Source organism: Taurulus bubalis (genome assembly GCF_910589615.1).
Source record: "Taurulus bubalis genome assembly, chromosome: 11".
Taxonomy (NCBI): domain Eukaryota; kingdom Metazoa; phylum Chordata; class Actinopteri; order Perciformes; family Cottidae; genus Taurulus; species Taurulus bubalis.
Window position 1 is genome coordinate 12,025,802 of NC_136599.1, and position 26,042 is coordinate 12,051,843.

Here is a 26,042-nt window from a genome sequence, read left to right on the forward strand (position 1 = left end):
CTAAATACAGTGTGTGTTATGCTCTAGGCACTGCTGACATGCAGGTGAACTGAACTCAGTGCTGTTAAGTGAAAGCATCCTATATAGACACACATGCAGGACTGAAGCTGCTGCAAATGTGTAGAAACCATGCGATACCACTGGTCAAAATTTGCATGGAAGTATTATTATATCAAGCTTTTATTTTGTCTGCAAGGTCATAAGAATTATGAAACAAAATTTTTTGCCACAGACACCCAGTTTGTAACATTGCAAATACGTTTACATTGCAATACCGACTTACATGGTGTTACCTCTTTCAGTGACAGATAATGACTAAACAATTATTCAGATAAAAATCTTCAAGATTGCCAAAATATGACTTGACTATGTGTAACAACAAGCTATCTATCCTGCCATGTTATTGCCCCCCAATCAATATCAAAATTGTTAGGATAATCTAGCTTGTTCACGTGTTACAATGACTGCGACCAGTGCTACGGTTACTCATTTCAGCTACAGCCTCGAACAATGAATAAAACAGTATAAGTGGAACCACGTAGTAAGTGTCAATTATCAGGAATTAATGGACGCCCTGCAGTATTCACCCAGATCATGGTATAATTACTTTAATGGCTCATGAATTTTCTTAAATCTTAATAGGTTTCTTAATGTATTCACTATAATGTATAGACAATATATTTTATTAAACAGAGATGTCCTTTGCAAGCTCATATTGAAAAGAAATAGTAATTATGTTAACATTATTTACAATGATTCTTGCAATAGCTTCTATTAGCATTGTGTAAGCAAGTTGCTAGTCACCAGGCACATCCCGTCTCAAAGCGATGCAGAAAAATGAGTTCATGCATTTGATACTTCTGGACTAGATTACTGCACTGCCTTATTTTCAGACTGCTCTAATACGTCTCTTAAATATCTCCAGTTGATCCAGAATGCTGCAGCACGTGTACTAACACAAACTAAACGGCAAATTAGTGATTTGAAATTTTGGGCTATAGAAAATAAATTGAATCTCCCTCCCTCCCTCCTCAAGAATATTTTTCTTGCTTACCAACCCACAGCATTTTATATTTCTCATCCATTTTTAAGCATCTCTCACAAAGAAAACAAGTGCTAGAACTGAAATCCCCCATAGCACAGCACACGTCACTTTTCAAAGCTGTCAGAATGAACACAGAGATTTCCTCATCAATGCCAACCTAAAAAAGGCAACAGTCTCATACGCTGTGTCTTCAGAGAGACAAGAGCAGTCAAATGTCAGTACATTTACACTGATAATTATACTAATATCAGTATATGTAATTTACTGATAATCCTAATTAAATTGCTGCTCTGTTTAATTAAGTGTTTTTGTTATTCCCTGGGCGCTTTTCAGCAGCCCACTGCTCCTGCTAAGGATAGGTTAAATGCAGAGGACCTATTTCATGTATGTACGTACAAAGTATGTAATATGACAAATACATTTTCTTTCCAAAAAAAAAAAATCCCACAAAGATGATTATTGATTACCAAATGTATCGTTCATGCAGCCCTCCTTGATAGTATGTACGTATGTATATATAAATTACTGTAAATATAGATTATGTTTCTCAACACTGATTGTACACATTGCATATGTTTGAAACAGGACAATACAACAATGGCCAAAAGGAAGAAAAAAATGCTTACTCAACAAGAGTGATTGAAGCTATTCTGAAAATATGCCGTTATTATACATGGTCTTGAAATCGCAGGAGTCTGAGTATCTTTGCTCTTCATGGGTTTCCCCACATCAGTGTATATTCACAACACAATACAAAAGCTGCATCCCAGGAAAGATATGAATAATAATAAAAAAATAATGCTTTGAGCAGTAATTCTAAATGGCACATCAAGAACTGCAGTCTGAACCTGATGTAAGTGAGGGCAACAGCGCTCTCAAACGGCATTGCATATACTGTACGAGAGAAATGAAATGGAGCCGAAAACTGCATGAATGCTGCAGGACACTTCCATCTTCGTAAACCAATTATTCAAGGTTTTATTAGGTCCTGAGAGGTACATTGCTGTGCACAGGGCATCTACAGCCCCAAAGTCGAAATAGCAGCAAATGTGAGGGAGAGAACTTTTTTATTTCATTTTCTCATTTATCTTGTCCGCGGGTATTTCATTGTTCAGCAAATAAAATGTGTTAAAGTTGGCATGTAATCCTTTGGGTCTAAAGTGAGAATGTACGCCCAACTACTTTTAATGAGTTTGGGTGTGTAGAATGATAGGGGAAGGGAAGTCACTTTTAATGTTTTCTTTTACTTTTACTTGCTTTCTGCTGAAAGATGTTTTTTTTCCTTCTTCTTTCAATCAAGGCTGCTTGCCCCAAAATGTGATAAGTGTGATAAGAGTGGAAGCAGTTGTCAAATCTGGCATGGTCCCGAAAAGCAGTCTCTATCAGGGACCTGTTCCTCAAAAATGATTTGTGACACCCTTTGATTGTTATCAGTTAAACCATGTCTTACAGCATCTTGTGGTGTTCTCCGCTCTCCATCCTACTCATGCGTTTTACAAGTGTTGTAAAGAATAGTTCTAAATAGTTTTCTGAAGCCAGAAAACTGAACCAAGCAGTTAAAAAAGAAATAAGAATTACTGTAAACACAAATAATAAATTTAATTTTTAACTCACTTTTCTTTCAAAAGAATCTTAGAGTGCCACAGAGTCAATATATAGTGAAACAAATAAAAACATAGTTAAAGCAAACCATAATAAAAAAATAATAGCTGACAATGAATTAACACAAAGTAAAAAATGCCTTTCTGAATAAAAGGTTTTGAGGCCAGTCTTAAAAGAGTTCAGTGGCTGTGCTGGCCTTGCGTGGTCAGGGAGACTGTTCCATAGGCGTGGCGCTGCCGAGCAAAAGGACCGGTTGCCCATGGTGCGGCGCTTGGTGTTGTTTGTAGAGCTGAGAGTGCAGGTTCACACACTTTTACATATACACCAATTACGTTGATCTAAAACATCTGCTGTAGCCATTAATCATTGATTCAGGTTGTTTGACACAGCAGACTTCAATCACTGTCTAATGAGGAGGTTTTCAAAAGGTGAGACACACCTCCCCAGGGCGTGTGGGAGTGTTGAAGTTGACGCACAGCTCAAGGAGGCATTTATGGTGCTTTAACCCGGCTGCCACAATTTGTCAAAACTCTCATTCCTTCTTGGAGTCATAACTGATCACACAGGCTGAACACACCTATTTTTAGATTCTGTGTGACATACACTGTAAATTAATGTCAATACATCCTTGGGGCGCTTGGAGGTAGAGCGGGTCTTACTTCAATCAGAAGATCGGCTGTCCGATCCCCGGCTTATCCAGTCCATGTCAATGTGTCTTTCGGCAACACACTTAACCCCAACTGCTTCCGAAGGCTCTGCCATCGGTATGTGAATGATTAACTAGCCCTGATGGATAGTGGCACCTTCCATGGTAGCCTGCCATCAGTGTATGAATGGGTGTGAATAACATATAGTGTTAAAGTGCTTTGAGTGGATGGAAAACTAGAAAGGCTCTATAGGTACGAGTCCAATTACTATTTACCATAAATCTGCTAAGATGTATCGTACGTCTTTGTGGAGGCACCATGTCCAAAGCTCAGCCTTTTGAGGCCCAAGGGTTGAGACTTGTCTAGTTCAGACATAAATCCTTTCCATTCCACATAACAGGAGTGAGTAAAGTAAAAAGTAAGTAGTCTTTGTTGAGTGGCCTAGCTTGAGCCCTGGCAGGTGGGGGTTTACAGCCATGCTCGGGTCTTTGTCAGGCTGTACTTACACATGCAGTGTTTTGAATTAAATGCTTAAATCAGCATGATTTTGATTAGACTTCTTTTTGCAACCAGAGGAGTTGACTGATTGGCTTCACTTTTCAAAAGCAGAGGTTTACGCCAAATGCTAACACATTAAACGTTGATGGGAATGTCATTAGTTTTGCAGACTTTTGGCCATAAACCAAAGTATTGGACAGAGTACATGTTTTACCCAATGATGGTGTTTGATGAAAAGTCTGGGGATCAACAAAGTTATGACAGTTCATCCTGAGGGGGGCATTAATGTCATGCCAATGCATTCAGTAGCTGTTTAAACATAACACCAACAAATAAAAATGATCATGGTGACACTCACCAAAGTCATTATGGATCATACTCTGGAAAATATAAATGTAAAAAAGGATTCTACTTTTCTACTTTCGGTCTTTAAAAAATCCCCAAATCGCCCATATTCCCCCTCTTTTTCTCCTTTTACTTTCTGTCTATTTCTGTTCACATCCCCATCATCGCGTTGTCTTTAACCTCTGAGCTCATCTTCTCTCTGACCTCTTTCCGATCCCTTCTCATTCTTCTTCCTCCTTCTCCCATCTGCTTTGTTATTACCTGTTTACTCCCCTCTTTTCTCTCATATTCTCTGTTCTTTCTGTCATGTATTCTCACATCATTCATAACCGCCCCCTCTTCTTATTAACTAACTGCGTACACCTTTGTTCGTACCTTTTCATCATATATAATCTTACCTTGTCAGTCAGATCGCTCTCCTCTCTTTCCTCTACTTTCTATTTTCTGGCAATTCGCAGCTCTGCATCAATCCTGGGTGCTTCCTCACCTCCAAATGGATTTCTTTCACAGAATCTTGTAAAAGTATGTATAATAGGGTGGTCATCCACTGACATTTTTTTTCAGGGATCATAGTGTATTATAATTTCCATGGTTGTTACACAAAGTATTTTTTTCATAATGCAATCATCACCGTGGTCGTTCGCTTTTAAGTAAAATAAAAAATATATTTATATCAAATTTTGTGAAGGATCATCTCCTAACATAATTTCCTGCCAGACAGCAAGTGCTTTGTAAACCTTTTTGGGCCCCTAATCAGAGAGTTGTAGTAATCCAACCTGCTCATAACAAAAACCTCTGATTCTGGAGGTGCATTTACCTGCTGTGCATTTATTAGCATACATTACAGCAGCATTCACTGCACACCGCTGTGGTGAATCAAGATTGTATAATATGTCTGTGAGTGAGTCACATTTCTGGTTACTTTCTGCACCTGATGCTGACTGAAGCAATGCTTTAACACTTTTGTGTCTGATCAGAATCATTGGTGATGACTTAATGTGGCGACATCATTCTTGCTGTGATCTCAAACATGGATGAAATACAGAGCTTTCCTACACCACAAACACTCAGGTTCTTAATCTGTATTGTGAGAACCGATGTGACTGGAATTCTTCTCTTCTATGTACTTTAAGAAACGTTACATTTGTGTATTTCAAGAACAACACCTAATAATATTCTGACCCCACCTGTCCTTGACATGTGGGAAAGGAGGACCATTTTAGAATTACACGACTAGTGTTGTGAGGCTTTCATGTGCACATGGCAGCAACGTTATGAGGAATACTTTCCTATTCATAGAGGATCCGAAGACGGCAGCTTTTTAGATCCCCTTTGGGATAGATTTGGGAACACCTATTTTCTTCTCAAACAACCTCAATCAGACTGTCAGGTTTAGGATTTTCTAGATGAGATATATTGTATGTAAAGCTCATGCTGTCTTTGTATTCACTGCATGTTTAGCAGGAATTGCAGATGGCTCGTGAAGACTGTGTCATTATGTGTTTAGAGTGGAACAGATTTTAAATGATATTTGTAAGCATGATTAGTTTTGCCACAATTAAAGAGAGCTATCAAGTGAATGACAGTGGATTGATGTAAAACAGATTGCACCCTTAAACAAGGTAACATCTTGTGTGTAGTCAACGTGGGATACACCAGGGAAATTAAAACCAATTGAGGGACATGTCTAAATATTGTTGTCCAAAGTGGATACAACAGAAGTTTTTCAAATATATGTCACAACAAGATTCATAGTGAACGTGTTTTACCAATATATTGAGATTATAGTCTTAAAGCTTCTGTAACTGCAACCATAATAAACTCAGCATTAAGCGGATCAGACAAAGCAAGTCCGGATTCCTGTGGCTGTAACCCTCCGAATCATTAAAAGAGCCTCATGCAAAATGTATGCATAAGCTTTGGAACATTTAAAGTTCAAGAATATTAACACAACACTTTGAATTTTGCTGTGGCTTTTGTATTAGTTATCCAGATTACAGAATGTACACTCTTTAATTCCTAAAGTATGTTTGGTCATATATCCCTTTCATCATAGAACAACTCTGTAAATCTGAAATGCTTAAAACTATGTTCTCTTATGTATGAAGGACTGGAGAAGCACTTGCTGTCTTGCTCTGCTGGTTATACTATTCAACTAAAATGCAAACGGCATTCTACTTCAAAACTTTTTAGATTACATATTTGTGGTCTCAAAAATGTTTTTGTTTCCTTCTTAATGAGCTATATTCAGTAATTCCCAGTTGGAATGTGTTCATTATCTAATTTCTTCATCACAGACAGAGAAAAACTGTTTGAACATGTGACCCAATGCAACGTTACTGGCTTCTCTACTTGCAAGTTCCTAGTCAAGTTCTGAGAGAATGTGAGATCAGAAAAGCAGATTCCAGAATGGGGTCACTCCGGCTTTGTTGTGGAAACATACTGTCAATACATGCGCACACAATCACTTTTCTAGTTTGACCTCACAAAAGTCAGACCAGCTGCATGTACATACTTTTAACCTGTTAACGTTCTGCCCCCCCGCGGGCGTCTTTTACTGTACATTCTAGTGTACACTGTACACCCGGTACGAGTGCCATATGTTTCTGGAAACCTACGATTCTTGTGATTCCAGCAGTGTAATCCGTGTCAAGATCAGACCACCACAATAGAACTGCTTCTCCTGATCTTTTCACCTTTCTGCAGAGCGCGAAGCTCCTCATGGAAGGTTTGACTTTGGTTGAACTGAATGATTGCAGTTTCTGATCTTCTGACGTCCTTGACAGTCAAATGGGTTCCGTTCAGGGTAGATTTGCATTTCTGCATGTGGTTTTCAACTGTCTTAATTCTTGCGTCTTGACTTTCTGAAGACTGGGCTTGAGACTCAAACTTCTTCCTTGTTTCGCACAGACTTTGAAGCAGTTCCTTCAGCCTCAACATCCAGGCGACAGCCTTCTTCAGGCTGTGCCAGTCGGAGTAATGATGAATCAGCTTGAAGAGAGGGTTTGTGATTGAATCTATAGTCTTGATGATGTTCACGCTGATCATACGCTTCACTTCAGCATCTTCTTCACTTATCTCTCTTGAGAACTCTGATAGGACAGGCCAGTGAGACTCACTCTTGTTTAGGAAGTCGGGACCTTCAATCCAGCTCTGACACTTCATGAAGTGCTCTGCCTTCATTCCTCTTGATGCATAGTCAGCTGGGATTGTGACAGGTTTAAGCTGCGTCACTCTGGATTTCCCTAAAAGAAATGAGCAGTGGACTTGATCGTAGCTGTTCTCGGTGCGGAGGTACGTGACGACGCCGTAGCCCGTCTCGCTAGCGTAAAAGAAATGGTGCAACTGTGCTGACATCACTGGACCAAATCCCTCTGGCTTGATGCACCTCCTGACAGAAAAGCTGGTGAACTGGCTCAGATCGGACAGCCAGGCGAACCATCTGTTTGCCATGTCTTCTAGAATTTCTTCATCCCAGGTAAGTTTCATTCGACAGAGACTCTGGACGATGGTCTTCGCAAGAAGAATGAACGGTGACAGGAATCTAAGGGGGTCGTATATTGAGTTTACGACCGAGAGAATACCCCGTCTGGTGATGGGCATGTTCTTCACATGGATCCGGAACTTGAAGGAATCTGATTCTATGCACCAGTCCACTCCAAGGGCCCTTTCCATGGGTAGTTCATCCTTGTCCAGGTCTAGATTCTTGATCTCCTTTGCTCTTTCTTGTTCGGGAAGTGATGACAGCACTTCGCGGCTGTTGCTTGACCACTTAGTCAAGCGGAATCCTCCACTCTCACACAGTGCAATGAGGTCCTTGGCCAAGGCAGTGGCATTCTTCTCATTGGACGTCGAGACCAGGCAGTCGTCGAAGTAGAAGTGCTCTAAGACTGTAGTTACTGCTTCAGGTAATGACCTGTCTTTTCCATCCTATGCAGTCCGTCTTAAGGCATAGTTGGCGCAGCTCGGGCTCGACTTGGCCCCGAACAAGTGGACCACCATCTTGTACTCACGCAGAGGCTTGCTCAGATCCCCCTGTGGCCACCAAAGGAATCGTAGAAGATCAGAGTCCTCATCACAAACTCTTACTTGATGATACATCGCTTCAATGTTGGAGATGAGTGTGGTGTGTTTGTGTCGAAACCTTGTCAAGACTCCAACCAGACCATTAGTGAGGTCTGGACCTGTAACAGTTCCTCGTTCAGTGACTTCCCTTGAAACGAAGCGGCACAATCGAAAACAACCCGCAGCTTTCCCTTTTGTGGATGGATCACGCCGTGATGGGGAACGTACCACACTCTGCCGTCGTTGCGATTGCGCTCGTCTTCAGGAACTTCCACTGCGTAGCCTTTGTTCAGCAGGTCTGACATGAAGGTCTTGTAGTCATCGTGGAAGCTGGAGTTCTTAGCGAGTTTCCTTTTCAGGTTTGATGCCCGTTGCTCAGCAACACATCTGTTGTTTGGCATCACCACATATTTGTTTCTAAGAGGCATCCCAATGCTGTAGTGCCCATTGACTTTCTTGATTGTCTCAGTCATAGACTTCATGAACTGAATGTCTTCTTGTGACATTTCTGACTTCTCTTCGCAGGCTTGCTCCGGAAAGTCGTGGTTGTATTACTGCAACAGCATGCTGTCCACGCCACTGACTGAGATTCTGTTGACTGAAGCCCTTTGACTGCAGTGACTTGACTTGCGGTGATCGTCACGTTTCTTGAGAGGGCCATTAACGGTGGTCTGTGTGGGTGTAGATGTCTGGCAGGCTTATGTACTTGTTCTCTGTCAGACCGCACACTTCCAGATCTGAGAGCACGTAGCAGGACACAGGCTGCTTCTGGCCCATAGTACGGAGTAGCACTTGAGTCTTCTTACCATGGACGCCGAGCTGTCTCATCAGCATTTCGGAGCAAAACGTAGCGGAACTTCCTGAGTCCATGAACGCATATGTCTCTATTGTTGTGTCGCTCCTCTTGGATTTGATGCGCACGGCCACGATAGACAGGACACAGTCATTTCCTCCGGCCCCGGTGACTGCCGTGACTCTTAACTGACGCGTCTCCTTGTGGAGCTGAGTGTCCGCTGGTAGAGCTTTGACCTTTTTTTAGGATTGATGTTCTCTTGGTCAGTGTTCTCGTCCCTTTTGCTGTGAAGCAGGCTTGGGTGTTTCTTGCTGCAGATTTCACAAGTGGCTCTCTTTTTTACAGTCTTTTGCCATGTGCCCTTGGGTCAGACACCCGAAACAAAGTCCTTTACCTTTAATGAACTCAATTCTCTCTTTGTTTGGCAGACTTCTTATTTTGTAACATGCGCTCAGGGTGTGTCTGTTGTTGCAGTACAAGCATGGCTCCTGAAACAAGCTTGTCTGCTTGTTCTTTCTTGGTTCTGAAGCACCCCCTTCATCTGGCTTAACACTCGTAGTACAGCCAGTGGTTCTTTTCGGTCCGCCTCCATGGGCAGATTTAAAGCTTGACCTGCCTTTTTCTTTCGCTTCGGAGTACTCGTTGACATCACAGAACAGTGGGTCTGAAGCTATCCTAGCTTGTCGGTTGATGTACGTCGTGAGATCAGAGAACTTTGCTCTTCTTCCTTCCCTTTCTTGTATGTCGAAAGCTATGACTCCATCTTTCACGAAGTCTGAAAGGCAACTTTGAGAGGACGATCCGCAGGTTGCTCGGGCTGTTCATCTCCTCGAGATATTCCATGTCCTTCATGACATTGTTACATCCAGTGAGAAAGATGGAGAAGCTGTGAAGTGACTTTGTATCTTCTGCTTTGACTTGAGGCCATTTGAGAGCCTTGTCAACGTACAGCTATCTTATACTCATTGCCATAGTGATAGGTCAAGAGCCTTCTTGCTTCCTTGTAGCCTTGTTGTGCGCTCATGTGTTGGCAACTTCTCCCAAGTTCTCTTGGTTCACTGCTGGTAAATTGCTCTATGTTGGTACAAGCGGTCTTCATCATTGTCTGTACGACTGTGAATGATGTGCTCAAAAGCCTTCAGGAATGGCAGGAACTCGAAAGGATCGCCACTGAATACAGGGACTTCTCGTTGAGGTAAATTGGCTAGTCTTTGTTGTGTGACTAACATATCTGTGATATCCTTCTGGTTCGATATCATTTTGCTAAATTCAACGTGCCTTCCATTGGAATTTGTACTTGTGTTGTTGTTTTCATCCTTTACTTGCACATGAGACTTGTGTCTAGGTGGACAGTGAGAAGCACTGTTGTTTTGGCTAACTCAAAGACTGCTAGTCAATTTTGGTCTGACATCTGGAGCATAATGTTCGATGGTTGCTGCTGTAGGCATGTTCTTGACGAGGTAGGAATTCATCCCATCGTCGTCCATGTTATCATACTCTTCCATAACTTGTAGCTTTGCTGTGGACTCTGCGATAGCAGTCTCAACATCTAGCTCCTCCATTTGAGCCTTTAACTGAATCTGCTTAGCTTGCAGCTGTGCTTCCATTTGAGCCTCTTCCAACTGCAATGCCTGTTTCTTCTTAAGTGCGGCTGCGCGTGCGAGTAGGGCTGCGCGGTTAGCTTCCTCGTTTCTACGCAGGGATGAAGCGTGTGATGACGCTTTGGATGACTTTGAGTGTCTGTTGCATACACTTTGTGCTGTGACTGAACTATGATTTTCTTGAACAGCAGATGCACTGTCGTCTGGATCCACATCTTCAGCGGCAGACTCACCCTGCTGTGTCGTCGCGCCAGTCTTTGGGGTCACATTTTCAGTAGCGGCCTGTTCCCTATCGGCATCGGCGTGCTGTCTTGCTTTTATTATCCACTGCTTTGGAGTAATCACTGAGATTATCCTTTTCCACTTGGAGAGCATTGGAATCATTTATCATGAGAATTTCTATTTCCTCCGCTTTGGAGACAAGACGTGCTACTACACAATTCCTGATCTTCATCTGTTCATCAAGTTTCTTTTCTAGAGCCTTTGTGGTCAACTTGATCTTTCTTTTAATGTCTAGCTCGACATTGCCTTCCATCCTGGTTTCATTCGAATCAGACATTTCAATTGGCTATTATTGTTAGCAGGGCTCTCAAGACTGTCACGCATTTCGGTCTTAAGTCACGCCCTCCCGCCACACATCGTATTTCTCACGCTGAAAAAAAACTCTAGGCTATTTAATGTGATGCAGCGCACAAACATGACCTGGTCGCGCTGCCCTCACCATGGAGGAATCAAGCACGTCTCCCCCGAATCCCCTGGAGTTCTGCCGTGAGGTGCCACTCATCAGCCAATCAAAAAAAAAGAAATGGGCTACACGAATAGCCAATCAGAAAAACGTATCTGTTGTATCTGGGTGAAATGTAATCCAGAAACCAATGAAAATAAAGCTAATAATAATATGGGGGGAAGGGGAGCTGGTCTGTGGGCATACGGCAATGGGCAGAGGCGGGGGGGGGGGGATACGTCACTCTTACCTGTCTTAAAAACTTGAAAGCCCTGTGTTAGACAAGTCTCTTATTATAGCAAGCTCTTGCAAACTTCTGAAATCCAGATCGACAGTCCTTTTAACCTCAAAACATGTGAATGCTTTCCAGAAAAGATTCCAGGGCTGTCTTTATTTCCAGAATAAAACTCGAGCTTCTTCTGGACAAAAATGACTAGCAATAGCACTTTTTTCAAATGTCCTGTGTAGCCAATGTCTAGTAGCACATCTTATTTGTTCATTCAATGTTGTTCTGTGTACTCATGCATCATCTTAGAAGTCGACCGCATATCCGGTCTGCTGCACAGCGTTGTTGTAAACGGCGCTAGCTAATCCTGTAGCTGGTTAGCTTCCTTCGTCGGCAGCACAGCGTTGTAACCACCGCAGCTCGCTAGCTCCCTTCCTCCGGCGCACAGCGTTGTCACCGGCGTTAGCTAGTCCTTTAGCTGGTTAGCTTCCTTCGTCGGCAGCACGGCGTTGTAACCGCCGCGGCTCGCTAGTTCCCTTTGTCCGCAGCACAGCCGTGTCATCGGCGCAAGCTACCCTTTAGCTGGTTAGCTTCCTTCGTCGGCAGCAAGATGATCTTCTCTCGCCCTCGGCGACTGTTTTCTACTTAATGTAGTGGCTAAAATTCCCTTATTGTCATCAGTAGATGTTTCGTAGTATATTCATTAATTTAACCACTCTTAGACGGAAAGAACTAGTCTACGCGTGTAGTGTGTTTCAACAACAGTAGAAAACAGTGAGTTCGTTCCGTTCTTTTTACTGAATTCTGGTGCAACCGTGAAACAAGTCCGCCCGTTGATACATCAATGCGCAAGCTCAATACGTCACAACTCACCTCTGATTCTTCTAAACAATGCAAACTATACTTTTGCATAACATACAATAACATACAATTATGCAATCACTATAATGAACAATCACTAAATATGAATCTAAATAATATAGTATCTGAGTCTAAATTACAATTACAATATGGAAAATGGCACAAACATTACCTTTCAAAAGAGACCAAGACCATGCATTTACTCCAAATAGTTCAAGTACAGCTTGCAATTTACTTTGGGTATACCTGGATAGGCGTTTTTCGTCAAATTTTACAGGCATGTTAAGAGGTTTTAACAAGAAAGATGAATAACTAGTCAGTGACTAATGGCGCTAAGGTGCTTACCAGCCTTTGGACCAGTGGCGGCCGTCCAATAGAGGGCCACGGTGCCTGGCCCCACCCACCTTGAGCCACCAAAAAAAAAGAAAATAATATAATTTCATTAATCATAAAAAATATAATAATATTGATAAATGATACAAATTGTCAATATTTGTGTTTTTGAGCTATGGAATATACCCAGTAATATTTGTAAAATAGCATATCTGCGCCAAATATATGCTTTTCCTGCTTGTCCTCTCCGCTAGTGCACCTCTCAGCTGCCGCCGTGCACGTCTCTGCTGCGCCGTGCACGTCTCTGCTGCGCCGTGCACGTCTCTGCTGCGCCGTGCACGTGGTGGGGCCAGATCAATTTGGCCCAAGAAAGACGGGTCTAATATGCAGTTTAGCCAATCACTGATTAAAGATGGTCATGATGGACATAATTTATCCAATCAGCGCCCTAAAAAAGACTTCCAGAGGGGCCATTCTCAGTTGGCCCCACGGTGCGCGTTCACGGCTAGTCTCTCGTTCTCGTCTCTTGTGTTCTCGTCTTGGCGTCTATCGCAGCACCATTTTAACGACATGACAATGGAACATCCCAGCATGAGCACTACTCTTGCAAGAAGACTCAAACCTAACTAGATCAAATCTCTCCTCCAAGACTTGGACTGCATGCTGCTGTCGATTATAAGGGATTACATTCTGGAGGAAGTAAAGCACACTGATTTTATAACCAAGTGGACGAGACGACGGACATTTCCACCCACTGTCAACTGGTGCTCATGCTACGCTACATCGGCACTAACGGTAACCTACAAGAGTGTTTTTTCCGAGTACATCACTATCCAGAACGCGACCGCTACAGCGCTTATGACGGGGCTGCTGTAATGAGGGGAGCCACCAGCGGAGTGCAGTGTTTTTCCTGGCATTGCAATCCGGAACCAAGCAGCATCGAGGGCTTAGCTGTCAGGCTAACGTTAGCCCACTACCACTGCTACACAAAGAGAAAACTATTGTTTAGTTACAGACGGGCAGGTTTGGCAAGATCATGCCAAATGTGGACATGCTATTCAACCAGCTGCAGAAGAGGAACATCGACTGTCCAGAGGTTCACAGACAACATTAAAAAAATCAGGTAAATAACTACGGACTGAGTGACGTGTAATGTTAACCTGTTATGTTTAAAGTGTTATTGTGTTTACAGGAAGAAGTTGTTCAAATAAGAAGACTGGTTATTGTAATTACTGGGCTCAGGAGGTCAGTGAATGTCTCATGAGCTGTGTAAATTGTCAGTCATCGTAGCTACCTATGAGCGTGCTTGTGATTGCCAGAGCGAGTGAGGTGGGATGTTGTTGTTTTACGAGCCTGTGGAGTGGAGCCTATGACCGGGAGCAGAGTGTGAAGCATGTTACGAGGTTTTGGCTGTTGTTTTGGCGTAGGCTACGGCCCACAGTAGTCTGTTCTGTTGTTACCGAATAAACACTCAATAAGCAAGCTAACGTCTCGTAGCTTTCCTGACCCAGGTTTGCAACAATATGTACTACTAGCTGATAAAGCTTTTGTTGTTTGAAAGAAGAGTTGCTCACGTCCAACAGTCTGTAAAAGCCTACATGGGCCTAGTCAAAGTGAATGATTATGATAGAAAACATCACAATGATATTTGTTTAAATATTTTAAAAAGAAAAAAAATGCGGGTAGTTAATAACATGCTTATTCAGGTGTCAACCAAGTCAATTTATAAAAGAGGCCTTGTTGTTTTTGAAGATGGCAAGTTGGCAACTATTCAATAACATAGTCGACTGTTTTATGAATAGGGGAGGACACGCTGGTAACTGACCGTTTGATACATTTTGATGATGTAGTTATAATTTCCCATCATCTAAAGTTATTTGTAAGATTTTACATACATTGTATTTTTGAAATACTTGACTTGGACATAAGCATGTGTTAAATCAGAATCACTTTAATCAAAATAGCTTTATTGCAAATTTAAGTTGATTTATCTTTTACAGGTATGTGATACCATCCTGATGCAAGCCGAGGAGCGGTTCTCCTTCACCCAGCACCTCATCATGAGAACAGTGAGTTCAAGGCTTGCAGTGGTGCAGTGCCTACCAGTTTTTCATGGAGAACAACCTTCAGAGCACCTTCACAGAGACTATCAGTCTTCTCAGGATCCTCATCACCACACCCATGACAACAGCTGAATGCGAAAGGTGTTTCTCTACTTTGAAAAGGATCAAGACCTTCCTGAGAAACACCATGACACAGGATCGCCTTAATGCTCTGGCTATGCTCTCCATGGAGAAGAAACTTGTCAGGGACATGCCTGACTTCAATAAGAAGGTCATTGAGAGGTTTACCACTCAGAAGGACAGAAGAGCAAAGTTCCTTTACAAATAATCTGTCTCATAAAAACATGCAGGTTTCCTCACCACACTGATTGGGTGTTTCCCCAACAAACAGCGTTCATAGGTTCATCTTAAAATATAAACGTGTTCTATTAGACTTGTTCTATTAGACTATTTTTTTTTCTTTTCTTTTCTTTATAATATCATATATATATGATTTTTTTAAAATAATATATTCATGATATATGTTGTTTGTATATTATACTGAATGTTATTATATGATATTAATATACTGACAACCCCCCCCCCAAAAAAAATGTTTGCATAAATTAATGTTCCTGAAAATTTTTACTTACATTTCCGCATCATCTTATATTATTTTAAATAGGTAAACCAGTCATTTCAAAGAGATATAGGTTTGATAAATTACAACTGTGTTTTATGCATTTTATTTAAAAAAAAACATATACACATGCTAAATACTTTATAGGTGAGACAAAATACATATATTAAGGTGGAGTTAACAGTTGTTATACTTGTATTGCACCTGTGTTAGTCTTCCAACCACTCAAAGTGCTTTAACAATACATGTTATTCATTCATTCACACCCAGTCCTAATAAAATCCCAGTCTTTGGGGTTTACTGGCATAGTGTTCATAATTATAACACTTTAATATCCTAAAAGTTCATTAAAAAATATTGTTACCCCCATTTCCACTTTTATTTAAAAAGAAATTGTGGATACAATATTTAGTTGCCTAAACAAATACAGGTACAAATACTGTTCTCTCTGCACATCCCTAGTACACAGTAAAGTTTTCTGCAATGTTTTAGCTGAAAAGTGGTGTCCATGGAACAGAGTCCTTCCAATCAGAAGTACTCAAAGTTGTGACATCTGTCCTGCTAACCAATGCAACATGGAACTACTTAAAATAGATTTATATGTAGTGAAGTCATAGTTACAGAGAAGTATTGATTTGACAGGTGAAGCATCACATTTACAGGAGGGTATATCACATTTGTAATTATCAACAGTAGTATATTTACAGTATTCTTCCAATGATGCGACTCACAGCAGCTATAGCTGTTCTATTGATCGTTAACATAAGGGATGCGGAGAGTTTCAGGGCACTGAGCATTCTGTCAGACAGACAGCCCTGGAGAGAGATCAATCCAGTCAGCTAGAGTACACAATGCAGCTGTACACTGACACTAAGGATATGTGATTTGGTTATAGCTCTATAAAATAGATCTGTTTAGTACGGGTTGCTCTGAAATTTTGAGGTATGGCTGATAATTCACTCCATTTTTAAACATCGTTGAATATACTACCAAGTGAGAGAGAGAGAACGAAAGAGTGTCAGGGTGGTGTATGAACTACAGTGCAGACTATAGTTCCAATGCGGGTCGAATGAGCACCTGTAGATCCACATTTCATACGCTTGTCTCTCGCATGAAATATCTAGATCCCCGCTGCCCTGCATTATTATAAACTGTATAATAAATTGGTCAAAGGCTGCTAGCTCACTCTCTTTTACTCTCCTCGCAGTTGTCATGCTTGACTTCAGTTTTCTTCTATCAGACATATAAAAAAAAAACTCACACGTGGCCATTTCATAATTTGTTCATAAACAACAGAGTCTTCAGCCATTCATAGAATTTGAAGATATAAAGAATTTCGTTGGCATCTTCATGTAAATTACCCCTATTATTCACCCTTGTGTTATGATGTTGGTTTGTTTGGTGTCCTGTTTTATTGTGAAGTCCTTGTATTGTGTGTCCTCTGTGTTCCTGCACTTCCTGCCCCCATGATTGTCCATGATTGTCTGGCCGTTTCTCAATACCCAAGTACGGACTTGTGAACTTTTGGAGTCTGGACTTGGAGTCTGGACTTGGGAGTCCAGACTCTCAAGGACAGGAGGACGCAGGACGGTCTTTCTGCAATTGGAACAGCAGCTGACTTGATGACGTCACCACCTCAGCTGTTGTCATGAATTACTCTGATTCTTCACTGTAAAGTATTTTTACAGTCAAACAAAATGACAACCCTGCTTTTTTTGTACTGGTTTCACAGACATACACATATCATTGTATATATATTGTGTGTGTATATATATATTGTGTGTGTATATATTGTATATATATTATATTGTGTGTGTATATATTGTATATATATTATATTGTGTGTGTATATATATATATATATATATACATACATACAAACACACAGATACACATCTCATTGTATATATTGTGTTAATAAATATGTATTTTATATAAATACTTATATATTTATATAGAATATGTTTATAAATGTGTTATATAGATATACTTATATATATACACATAATTGCAAACAATTTGGTCAAAAGTAATAAGACACCGCTGTAGTTCAAAGTAAAAGTTAAATTAAAATCTTAAGTTATAAACCTTAACCTTTCCCTCAGTCAAACTGATTTAATGTGACTGAATAAATAATAGTGATTGTTAGTTAAATCCTCGAAACCGAATTATAACTCATGTTTAATCGATACGGAGACATCGGAGCCAGCGGATCATTTAAAAAAATCCAGCCGAAATCAAGCTGCTCTCGGCGGGCAGCAGAGCGCTGATGGCCCGGTGCTGCGGGGCTCACCGGTCCCGCGAGCAGGACCTCAACTTGTCGGCGTATTTTTTTAAGTAGGCCGATTCTTGAGAAAGCGACCACAGATTTGATGCTTAAACAACTAACTTCTCACCTGAAAACATCCTAAAATTAAATTTTGTGACTCATCAACTTTCAGTTATGAGTTTTCTCATCCGCCATTGTTCCCCGTTTGCTGGTCCGAAATGCATTCCGGGATAATGGCTCTCTCAAGTACGCTAAAGTCTGCTCTGATGCATCCCCGATAAAATGTAGCTGCTAGTTGATATTACATTGGAAAAAAACATTCTGTTGTTATTATTAGCATCTGTCTGTAAATGCAATTGTAGTGTGTGAGAATTGTGTACCTAAAAATAATTAAGCTTGGGTTTCTTCTGGAGGGGAAAGTAGCTAAAGTTAAGGTATAACTTCGAACCATCTTGTTTATTTTCTTTTTCATGCATGATAGCAGCTAGCTAGCAGACAGGGATCCTGCACAGCCTGCCTCTTTTACTATTGTGTTAAATGGAAAAACAATTGCCGTTTCTCAATAAGCGTTCTTCTCTGTACTTGTGTTCTCGTGGACTTGTGAAACGTCATCAGTCCAATTCCAATTCCAATTCAAAAGTCCGCTTCTCACCAAGCACGGTGAAAATGCCCAGATGTGACTTGATCCGCCTATTTTACTGGGGATGCATCAGAGCAGACTTGAGCGTACTTGAGAGAGCCAATATCCCAGAATGCATTTCGGACCAGCAAACGGGGAACAATATATATACAATGATATGTGTATGTCTGTGAAACCAGTGCAAAAAGAGCAGGGCTGTCATGTTTTGCTTGACTGTACAAATACTTTACAGTGAAGAATCAGAGTTACTCATGACAACAACAGCTGAGGTGGTGACGTCATCAAGTCAGTTGCTGTTCCAATTGCAGACAGACCGTCCTGCGTCCTCCCGTCCTGCGTCCTCCCGTCCTTGAGAGCCTGGACTCCCAAGTCCAGACTCCGAGTCCAGACTCCAAAAGTTCACAAGTCCGTACTTGTGTACTTGGGTATTGAGAAACGGCCAATGTGTTGTTACCTAGCTAGCTAATGTCAGTACATGGGTGCAAACTAAATTCAAAATGGGTAATTCGTTTGATCTGTGGTTATGGGATTGCATCGTTTTCAATCGTGTTCTTAAAATAATTTAACACACTTTTTCTCAGATGATAATCAAGATGGCACTGCCGCTGCTGGTTTGGGCATGTGAAAATGCCATACGTTAGTGGCAACTTTGCCCATAATTATTTATTAATTGCAATGGGATACCAACATTGACTAGGCTATATGTACATAATAAATAAGCTATAACATATGTTTACTTTTAATTTTCAGGTATGATAGCAGATAGGGATGTGTTCAGGGATCCTGCAGCAGACCAAAGGGAGGACAATGAAAGAGCAGGTACTTGTAGGCTTGTGGAGAGTGTCTCTATACAGTATTGAACATTTAAAAAATAATACATTTTTAGAATTTCATTCTAGAAAATCATTTTTCAGTAGCCCAGTTAGGGTTTACATTTGTAAAAGCAATAATAGTATTATCAGAATCAGCTTTACTATACAATGTAATATTGAATTCACAGTAGGCTATGGCTTAACATTATTTTGTACGTTTTCAGAAATGAGAACAGATTCAGCAGACAGAGGTGCTACCAGTGATGCTGCTGACCAGAGCGAGGACAATGCTTGTGCAGGTACCTGTAGTAGTGTAGGCTATGTAAAGATTAAGCAATAGCTCATTGGCTTTGGAACAAAAATGTGAGTGAGGCCAAAGATTTATTTTCTCTCTTTCCCCCCTTTTTGGCAATGCAGATGACCTTAGGTCAGGGAGGACAGGGAACCTGTTAGGCAAGAACGATTTAGGGACACGAGAAACGGGGCCAAAGCAACCCAGACTGTCACTGGACCAGTTTTGGGAAGCAGCAACGGTCTTTCCAGAAGCAATGGTTTGATTCGTTTGACTGGCTAGAGTATTCTCTAAACCAAAATTCTGCTTCTCGTGTAGGCTCTTTGATAAACTCAACCTTAGAGCAAACAAAGATGCTCTCCTCAACACGGAGGGCTTTAAGAACTGGAAAAGGGCCTTGGATAGCTACAGAGAGCATGAGGCAAGTGCTGTCCACAAGTCATCTCTCCTAGCCTGGACAAATTATAGAGCTACACTAACAGAAGGTGATGTTGTTGACCAAATGAATGTGGGAAATGTTGCCCAGATTAATGAAATGAGGGAGTACATGCGGCGTATTGTGGCAGTCACTAGCTTTTTAGGCAAACAAGGGATCGCTTTCCGGGGTCACCGTGAAAATGCTGCCAGTGACAATCAGGGGAACTTTTTAGAAGTTATGAAGCTATTGGAAAGATTTGTCCTCCAAAACTCAGGCCCCTTACCATTCTACATACCTTTCCCCTAACTCGCAAAATTGCATGATAAAATGTTGCGCTGATGCAGTCACAGCAAGCATAGTGGAAGATATCAAGACATCTAAAATGTATGCAGTGATGGCAGATGAGGCAAGAGATGGCCATGTAGAACAGCTTGCTGTCTGTGTCCGCTATGTCGCAGCTGATGGCACAGTTGAAGAGCGCCTGCTTGAACGTTGCAACCTTCAGGGATTCAATGCAGAGTCAATCACAAATGCGATTGAACAAGTATTGGAATCAAGTGGCCTGAATGACCTCTTTTGTGTTGCCCAAGCTTACGATGGAGCGTCCGTTATGAGTGGTTCGATTAGTGGTGTTCAAACCCGCTTTCAAGAGAAACATCCAGAAGCTGAATCTCAATGTTTACTGTTGCTGTTGGTATGTTCAACATGATGAATGGGGCTTTTTTGTGCTTGGGCTATTGAGGGAAGTTTGTGAAAATTGCTAGCCTATTTGGTATTAACTGGTAACCATGAAATGCCTCAATTCAGTCCAAAAGAGCAGGTACCTGTAGGGTATGTGGAGAGTGTTTCTATGTCTAAAAATTTCGCTGCTTCACTCTTCTGGGCTAAGCCCCAGATGTGTCAAAATCCTAGAGACGCCCCTGCTCCTTACCCCACACCTGACACCCTTGAATGTTTGAATATTCTGGTTTCGCACCAGTCACATGGAAATGTCATCAACAAGCCCACTCACACGGTGTGAAATCTACAGACATTTAATGACCAGCTCTATTCACACAAACATGTCATATTCAATGTTTGTCAAATGTTAAGGTGTGTTGAAAGACAGAAACATTAGTACCTTGCATACTGACCTCATTATAGAAAGAATATAATTGTTGTTATGCAGATGATTTCGTTGGTTGAGTTAATAGAAGGAAGACGATGAATTTTCACCAGCTGATTGATTCATAATTCATTGCTGATTAGTGCTGACCAGCCTTTGGGCTGATACTCATTCTTTCCCTCAATAATGGGCACCAATGCAAGGCTGTTGGATGGTTAATGAAAGAATTATTGCAGAAATCATTTCTACCAAGGCGTAGGTGGATAATGGGAAGGGTGGAACTGGTGTGTGTTCATGTATTTCTGTCCGTTGCCCCTCATCTTTTTCAGTACCTCTGCTTTACATCCATGTTTCACTCACTCAAACAGCAGCTGTGTTTCAGATAAAGGATAAACACAAGATTAATTATGACAGCAGAGATACTGCTAATCACATTTTTCCTTCTACAATTATTTTTCATGTCTGTTTCCTGGCATCCTGATCAGATTCCATAATGGGGCTGCCTGATGTTCCTCTAAATCCTGCATGCCAGCCTTTCAGAAGTCAAGAATGAGAACCTGGTTTGCTGATCAGCACCAACCTTTGAGTCCCACCATGTGATAGCCACGCAACAATTAGTTTTTCCCAATTAAGATCCATATTATTGAGGCAACTTGTGATATAATCTCCTGCCCAGTGCAACGTGGTTCCCTTCACAGTGCATTGGTGGATAGATCAGCAGCAGTTTATGCACACTGCTGTCTTTTGCACATTTGTACCACTACACGTGTAATAGGTGGTGATAGTGCACAAGACGAATACTAGCTTTCAACCAGAACTATCAGTACTGAATACACCACATAATCACCTTACCGACAGAGCAGATAAACTGGGAAACACACAAAATGTCATACTCACCCAGTGAAAAGTGTAATAGTGCATCAATTTATTTCTTGGTTATATTTTGTATTATTATATCATTATACACTCTGAATCTGAAAAAAATATTAGGAACTAAAGTTATTAAATATTTGTCTTGCAATGTGTAGTACAATATTTGCCTTTGATATGTACTGGTATAGAAGGATAAAGTAGCAGAAAATGGAAATACAAGTACAAATACCTCAAAATTGTCTACAGTGAATGTACCTGTAAATGTAATTTCCCAGCACTACAGAGATGCTATTAACATACTTAACGATAGATTTTCATCTGAAACTGCAGACTCATTTACATTGGTAATTCATGCAAGGTATGTGCAGACAATCGGAAATAGATACTTACAGAAGAGTGGATTATAGTTTTATCTTTATCTATGACCAACACGTTCTCAGTCTCAACTTGGCACAAATGGACACTTGCTCAGAACCCTTTGGCGTCAGTTAATACACTGGGTACCCCTTAAGCATCGTTTTTCAATATGCATGGTAGTGTGAAAGATGTCAACACATGGTTGACGTTACATACTATGTTATGTTTTGAGAGTCAATGTTACATATAATGAATGACCTGAGTCAATATGAGGGCAGGAACAACAGTATCCAGGGTGTTTGACCTTGTCCATCCACCCTGACCGGCTCCCTACAAGGACTTTGTTGCTCGTTATACTACATCCCCCGACTCCCCTCTTATTTACAAAAGGATCAAAATCCCATAGACAAGCAGGAAATCATGAAATTGAAATATGAAATTCACCGAGCTCCCTAGAGAACGATGTGTTAACATGAATATGTTATCCTAGCAGTATGTAAAATGTGTTATTTTATCCATATTTCTTTGTAGGCAAAACCACATAAATCATCGTCGAACCCATTTTTCGAAACACATCATCTGTATTACCCCTGTAAGATCTTTGTCATAACAATCTCATTTTCCAAAGAGTTCTGACATCCCAAATCACTTTTATCATCACTGCAAGATGACAGAATCATTGCCACAGAGTCAAACTAGCAACAGAGATGAGAAACTCTCATAATTAGGAACAGAATTAGAAAGTAGCTTTAGGCACAACAATGCCAGGTTTGGTGGATTAGTGCTAATGCTGAAAGGGCTGAAAACAAATAAGCATTGTGTGCCCTTAGCAGAGATATACAAGCTGAGTGCTTTCTTGTGTTTGTTTACCTACCTGCTCGAGTTCATCTCTGTTACACAGCTGTTCATTTCACCGTGTCTGCTGTTTATTTGTGCGTGGCTCTTATTGCCCAATGTCTGTGTGCAATTGCATTATGCCTTATTTGTTATGCTCTGTCCCGCTCCACACTGGGAATTGATAAATACATGTATTTCTTCATTGACCAAAGAGTTAATTCAAAGCTAATAACATAATTTATATTGCAATGTAAAGACCCTTAAGAAATCCTGGAAGAAAAGGCTGTATTGCTTGAATGTTCCTGTGTGTGTTTTTTCATTATGACTTTACCAAAATCACTAATTTCAAACCCTTCTGCAGGTTCAGTCATTACACATAACTGTGCATTTTTTTAATCCAGTAATATGAGGATGAGGAGCATTGCCGACTGTAAGACGTCATCAGATACAACACATACAGCTCCGCATGGTAAACTGAAACACTAACCTTGCTCTTTAAATGCTGACGGGAGGTTACATTGTGATTAACTATTGTTAGAATAATGTACTCAACACCTGGTGGTAAAATCATTCAATCAGGACATTTATTCGTTTCAAGAAAAGAACCGCAGACACCCCTGAGCCGCCTTCTTCTTCTTCAGTGGTTTTTAACGGCAGTTTGCATCCTTTTGTTGCATTACTGCCACCTCTTGGTTCCCACCTCCTACACTCTCCCCATCAGTCCCGTTGCTCGCAAAAAGCTTATCAAGCACCTTCTTCCCACCTTACTTGGTCCCCACTCTATTACACTCCCCAGCTCTCTTCCTTCCATCCCTTGTCCCTCCATTTCCCCCATCATTCCCCCTCTCTGCTCCATACCTACTACAGGTGGTGACGACGTGCTGTACGCTTTCTGGTACCTGGCAGTGTTCGCAGAGCCCGGTTGAGTGATTCCCTATCATATGCAGTGTGCCGTGCAGGTTACTGTGACCAATTCTCAGTCTTGCCACCAACACTTCCTCTCTCCCGTTTCCTCCTCTGTATCTAGCACTAATCACCTTCTTCTGAATTCCGTGTAGGTGTCTTCCCCTCGTCTCCTGGTCCCATTGCTGCTGCCATACTCTGACAATATTTTTCTTGGTGATGCTCTTCCCCTCTACTTTGGATAGCTTAATATCTATCTGTACTTGGTTTTCCTTTAATGCTTGCTTAGCTAGTTTGTCCACCGGTACCCATATAAATATAATTTCAGTGCCTCGTTCTACCGCTTTTGAGTGCAAAGACATTATTTTATAGATCAAATCTGGCCGAGTAATGGACCTACACGCCTTCATACTATCGAGTCCAGACATGGAGTCACTACAGATAAGGACTTTGCCTTGCTCGCACTGTTCCACCCACTCTAAGGCCAAAACAATTGCATATAACTCAACTGTGTACACAGCCAGACAATTCGACGTGCGTTTAAATGTCAACATTTTTACTAGGGAGTGCAACAGCCGCTCCTGTACGGTCTGTATCTGGGTTTTTTGATCCATCGGTAAAAACATGCACATGTTCTGCATATTTTTCATATGCGTATTCATAGAACTCATTCACTAGGTCAGCATTCTTTTGTTTTAATTTAACTTGCAGAAACTCCATGTCCACCTCTAGTTCTTTATGTAACCACACAGGAGTTATTGGCCAAATGACAGTAGGGATAAACTCTGTCAGAGACTCCCAAGCTTCTTGCTGCTGCTTCTCCTATCCAGCCAAAACTAGTCTTTGGTACCGTTTGCCTTTCCCAACGAGCTTCTAGTACTTTTTGTTGGATGACTGTCTTCATGACCTCTCTGATTTACCCAATAATTTACTAACAGTTGTTTCCTGCAAAGACAATGGCATTTCTCCTGTTTCTACTTGAATGGTGCACACCGGCGATGTTCTTACTGTACCTATACAAATTCTGAGGGCCCTGGTCTGGATACCATCCAGCTGTTTAAGTGTAGTTTGTGATGCTGACCCATATGCTATACTACCATATCCTAATCTGGCTTTAATTAAAGCTTTGTATATGTTTATCAGGGACACAACCTCTGCTCCCCAGTCCAACCCCACCAAACTGCTCCAAAGATGTAAGTTAATGCTATGGACAATAATATAGGATTGACCAGACTCCCTTGTGGTGTCCCATTTTTCACCTTATATATCCTTGACCTTTCAGTTCCTACTTTTACCTGGATAGTTCTTTTATTTAAAAAGTCCCTTACCCAATTAAACAGTTTCCCCCTAATTCCCATTAAATGCATTTTTATCAAGAGACCTTCCCTCCATAGCATGTCATAAGCCTTTTCTACATCAAAAAACACTGCTGCCACAGTTTCTTCATTAACCTGTGCCGTTCTTATCTCATCTTGTAGACATAAAATTGAATCTACGGTTCCCCTACCTTTCCTAAATCCACTCTGGCACCCTACAAGTAACTGTTGTTTCTCTACAAAATACATTCATCTTTCATTTACCATCCGCTCCATAAGTTTACATATGAGATGTTAGGGCAATTGGTCTATAATTTGATGGGTCACTCGCATCTTTCCCTGGCTTTTTTCTATTTAGACAATAGCAGCCTCTTTCCACCTTGCTGGTATGCTACCTTCTACCCACACCTTATTATACAAGGTTAGTAACTTATTCAGCCCATCTCCACTTAATTGCTTTACCATAATATAACATTTCATCGTTTCCTAGGGCAGTCATTCCAGCTTCATCCACTGGTCTTTTTAACTTCCCCATTGTACATGACACACTCAATTCATCTTCAGTATTCTCCTTCTTCCTCAAGGCCTCCCTATATTCACACCTTGTTTCCTCTCTAGTTCGTTTCCCTTCATCAGACATTGTTATTGCTGTGTATCTTTACAAACGTATTAGCCAATGTCTCAGCTTTCTCTTTATTTGTCACCGCTATCTCTGTTCCAGCTTTTAGCACAGGATAACTCCACTCTCTCCTATCCCCTCCCATCTTTCCCCACACTTCTCCTATTGGAGTTGTATTT